The sequence below is a fragment of the Strigops habroptila genome, chromosome 1 (genome assembly GCF_004027225.2).
Source record: "Strigops habroptila isolate Jane chromosome 1, bStrHab1.2.pri, whole genome shotgun sequence".
Lineage (NCBI taxonomy): Eukaryota > Metazoa > Chordata > Aves > Psittaciformes > Psittacidae > Strigops > Strigops habroptila.
Window position 1 is genome coordinate 37,223,918 of NC_044277.2, and position 5,570 is coordinate 37,229,487.

Sequence of the window (5,570 nt, forward strand, 5' to 3'; positions counted from 1 at the left end):
TACAGTGTAATAAGGAGTAGCAACACAGTTTTTTCCAGAACCCATTTTATAATCACTGGATCTACAGAAGAAGGGAACTAATAAAATAGCGCCTAGGATCTCTGTGACAGTGAACAAAAGTTCTTTATTCTAAACCATGTTGTCCTGAAGCACTTCTAAGAATCCCTTGAAGGTAATACTCCTTCAACTGATACAAGGCTGACAACATTTTGCATGGTGATGCATAGTAAAGAGCAGCCTGAGGGAAGACAGGAATGTGGGAGAAGGCACATCCTCGATATTGTGTTGTCAGCGAGGTGAGAAATTGTATGAGTAAAAGAATATGACTTAGAAGCTTGCTGCCCTATCCCTGAGCTGTGCAGTGGGAGGCCCAAGACTTATAAGTCTCTTCTAAGAGACTTATTTTTATAATCATAATGTTATACAAGACTGCATATGAAAGAGTTCTGTAAAATAAAATATTAAAAGCAACTTATATCAAAATATAATCTGGTGTTGAAACAGCATGATGTTGGTGGCTTTTTTCATATTTTTTTTCTATGCAGTCTCATTATTGTTTAGACTTTTAGAATCATGCTTAAAATATTAAAAACAACTTATATCAAAATATAATCTGTTTTCAAAAATGTATGATGTTGGTGGCATTTTTCTTTTTTTTCTATGCAGTCTCATTATTGTTTATACTTTTAGAGCAATGTATAAAAAATTGTGGAAATCCTAGTCTTCACAAATAATTTAAAAGCAAAGATGTGCAGGCTGCTCTGGTACTATAATGTTTAACTACTTCTGTTTCACAATCCGTAAAATGGGAATAATAATATTTACCTGTCTTTCAATGTCAGCTCTTTGATAGCTTTGTTGCTCTCTGCAAAGCAGGAAACAAGGAAGTGTTTGTTCATGGCCCTTACCAATGCTCTGGCTGTTATTTTCACTAGGAAGAAAAAATGAGAATGCTTGTAAAAGTGTTCCAAAAACATGTGCTTTGTTGGAAAGATTCCCGGAAGCTACTGGCTGCAGAAGAGGGCAGGTACTTGGCAAATTTCTTCATTTTTACTAATTCCTAATGTTGGGAGCAGGGGTTTTGAGGAATGTGTATGGAGGGATGTATGACATTGGTATATTTAATAGTGCCTCAAGCACACGATGGAGTTAACAGTAAAATATGCCCAGTTTTAGCCCTCAGCAAGTTCAAGATAAAATATGTTACTCAAAGCCTTTCTATGGACTCTAGCTGAGCCATTTTACCTTGTATTTCTTGGGAGCTCATGGTAGTTAAGTAGTTATTTGCCATGGATCAACCAATAAGTAATGATTCACTAAACCCCAGCCCTAAGTGACCTGATCTGGCTCACGGCTAATCCTGCTTTGAGCAGGAGGTTGAATTAGGTCCTTTCTAACCTGAACTCTTTTTTTTCTGATCTGAACCTAACTTTACGAGACTCATTCAGTGAGCCAGGTTCTCACTGTCTACCCTAGCCTGGTTGCAGTAGACAGGAGAATCGCCTCATGGAAGCCAAACGAGTACTGCTCGTCATATGCTTCTTTCCTAAAGCAAAAGGAAAGAAATTTTACACCTGCAAGCTGTGGCCTTGGGTACCAACCCAAGTGCCTGGTCTACACTCTCTCCTTGGCTGCAAATTAACCTCATTAAATCATGCAGTAGACTTATATGGTATGGATTAGTACATATGTAGCTGAATGAATGGCCCAGCACAGATACATGATTCTGTAAGGCAGAATTTTTCATAGGTTTTTTTCCAAGTTGTTATATTTTACCTGTAATGACTACATGAGAATAACCATCGTGTTGCAAAATTAAGGATGCAAAAGTTGTAAAACACAGTGCTAGCATAATCCTAATTCAGAGCCTTGAATGTAGGTGTTCACCAGACGAGTGCCTTTGATGTGCAGAAGTGCACTAGATGACTACTGTTGTGGGAATTAACAAGGTTATTGTTTCATTGATTTGTTGCTAAGTCTGATTGTAGTGAGTATAACTGATGGTTATATTCATGTGAGGTCCTCACACTGTGTGGCTGACAGCAAGGAAACTGTTTTCTGTGGCAGCCATAACTAAAATGGACCTATCCTAAGGAGCAAATTCTCTCTGAGAGGTACTATTTTGTTCATAATTTTTTAGCACCCCACATGTTATCACCAGGATTTGATTTTCAGAGACATTGTGTGTTTACAGTTATAGCTGTAGTCATGTGTTTTGAACATATAAAATGTAAGATAATATGAAAAATGGCACTCTAGAAGTCTTGAGTTCATCCACTATTGGTGGATGCCTAGGACAATTTTGATCTTATAGTATCCATGCCTCAGATTCTTACTGGTAAATTAAATTTAAAATATCACCTAGTTTGTATTCACATATGGAAACAATGGGAACAAATCAGGAAATTTGGAGTTTGCCTGGTGAATTGACTATTAGGATGCTTTGGGCACATCGTGTACTGACAAAGATTAACAAAATGTAAAATAATCACCTGCTTAGTGCTGCTAAGGACTGTGTAGAACAATAACAAATGATCATATTATTAAAAATTATATCATTCTTCTTAAAAATAACAGTAAACTAAAACTAGCACAGGGAGTTTTAATTCTGGGTGTTTCTTAACTCTTCAGAGTTTTAAATTACAACCACAGTATAGTCCATTGGTAGATAGGACTATTTATATATAGTACTCGAGGACAGTGCATACTTTTAATTCCTAGGCATATCCAGGCTGATCTGCGTGGACAGATAAAATACATGACAGTAATCATTCTGCAGTGCTGGTATATTAACATTAAAAAAATTGCTTTTCTGGGATATTAGTAACTATCCTGCATAGCCATTTATTTGCATTGCATTAGGGTCTGACAGGGCAAGCGACTTAATGCACCTCAGTGTATCAAAGGTGGTAAACTGAAATCTCAAGGTGGTGGGAACAACTAAGGCATTAGGCACACACAGTCTTCTGCTGATTTTGCTACAGCTGGAGAGCAAGTAACACCTTAAACCCGAAGATTTATCAGAGTTACGCTATCCCAGCCAGATGTGCAGATTTCTCAGTTGAGAAGATGCTTCTCACCACTGCCATGCATTATTCACACTTCCTGTTCATCCAGTCGTTGTAGAATCACAGAAAGAAGGAATGAGAAGGGATGTCTGGAGATTACCTAGTCCAACCCCTTGCTCATAGCCTGATGAACTAGAGCAGGTTACTCAGGACTGTGATCAGTCAGGTTTTGAATGCCTCTGAGGGCAGAGGCTCTACAGCCTCTCTGGGCAACCTGTTCCAGTGCACAGAAAAAAAAAATTGTTTTTAATGTTTGAATGGAGTTTCCTGTTTTTCAATATCTGTCTGTTGCCTCTTTGCCTGTCACTGGATATCACTGAGAAGAGCCTGCTTCCATCTGCTTCACTCCTTCCATCAGGTATTTATATGCATAGATAAGATCCGCCCTTTGTGCTTTCTGTTCTCCAGGCTGAGCAGTCCCAGCTCTTTCAGCTTCCCCTTGTATGTCAGATGCTTCAATCCCTTCATCATCTTTATAGCTCTTAACCAAACTTGCCCTGGTATGTCCATGTCTCTCATAGTATGTAGCGTAGATGTTGACCTAGCACTCAAGACATCTCACAAACTCTGAGTAGAGGGGAAATATAACCTCCTTCAGCCTGCTGACAGAGCTCCCCTTACTGCAGTCCTGGTGGCTGTTGGTCGTCTTTGCTGCAAGGGCACATTTCTGGCTCACGTTCAAATTGTTGTCTATGGTGACCCCACAGTCTGTTTCTGGGAATTTGCTTTCCAGACAGTTTGCACCAGCTTGTATTGGTACATGGGGTTATTCCTCCCCAGTGCCCAACTTTACCTTTTTGTTGAACATCCTAAGATTCCTGTTTGCTCTTTTCTCTGGCCTGACAAGCTGTGTTTGAATGGCAGCAAGAAAAAAAGTAATATATCAGCCATTCCTTTCCAATTTTCTATTATCTGCAAACTTGTGGAGGGGGGTGCACTCTGTCCCATCATCTAAGTAATTTGTGAAGCTATTAAACAGTGTTGGACCCAGCACTAAGCCCTGAAGTACACCTCTGATGAGTGGCCTCCAGCTGGACTTTGTGCATCTGATCGCAACTCTTTGAGCCTGGCTTAACTGATAGTTTTCAGTACACTTCACTGTCACCTTACCAAGTTTCTATTTCATCTGTTTGTCAATAAGGATGTTTATGGCAGACTGTGTTGAAGTGCTTACTAAAGTTGAGATAAACAATATCCACCAATCTCTCCTCGTCCACCAAGCTAGACTTCTCACCATAGAAAGCTAGTAAAGTACAATTTCCCCTTCATAAATCCATGCTGACTGCTCTCACTCATGTTCTTTTCCTTGGTGTGTTTGGAAATGGTTTCCAAGATTGTTTGCTTCATCACCACCCTAGGGATTGAGGTGAGGCTGATTAGCCTGTAGTTCCTCAGATCCTCCTCCTTGCCCTTCTTGAAGATAGGAACAACGTTACTTTCTATCAGTCTTCAGGAACTTCTGCTGGTTTCAATGACCTTTCCAAGATTATTGAGTGTGGATTCACAACGTTGTCTAGCTCCCTCAGCACTCAAGTGTGAATCCCATCAGGGCTCATGGACCAGTTTAGGTTTGTTTAAATGTGCCCTAACCTGGTCTTTCTTCATAGACGATATGCCGCCTTTGCTCCAGTCTTTTCCACTGGTCTCAAATGCCTGGGATTCCTGGAAGTCAGTCATGCTAGTAGAGACCGAAGCAAAGAAGGCATGTAGTGCCTTAACCTTTTCCATGTCCTTTGTCATCAGATATCCTGATTTAGAAGCAGGCCCATGTTTTTCGTAGACTTCCTTTTACTGCTGATGTATTTGTAGAACACTTGTTGCTCTCCGCTTCCATCTCCAGATTCAACATCAGGAGAGCTTTGACTTACTAATGTCATCCCTGCATGCTCAGAGAGTGTCTCTACAGTCTTCCTGGGTGACCTGACCCTGCTTCCACTTCTTGTATGCTTCCTTTTTGTGCTTCAATTTTGTCTGAGCTTCCATTACTCCTGCACATGGTGATGAACCATTCTTGAGTTTGAATGAGGTAATACTTAAAATAAACCAGCTGTCCTAGACCCCTCTTCTCTCCAGCACTGTATCTTATGGGATTTTTCTCAGCAGATCCCCAGCAGTTCAAGTCTGCTCTTCAGAAGCTGTGGGTGGTAATCCTGTTTTTGCCTTTCTCCCTTCTCTCAAGATCCTGAATTTCACCATCTCATGGTTCCTCCAGCCAAGGCTTACTACAGTCACCTTCACATCCATGTTTTCGTCTGAGAGCAGCTGGCCAGTCTGGCTAACACAGGCCTTTTCTGCTGTAGTCCATCCTTTTAAACAATAAAAGTGGCTGTAACCCTTTCCATAGTAAAATAAGTATTCTTCTGATTATAGATAGGAGATTATTATTTTCAGATTGAAATGTTAATACCTTTTAATTTAAACAAAAAGAAAAATATGGACTTTCACACACACACACCTGGATGCATACACACTCCACAAGACATGCTTTCTATAGCATTGAAC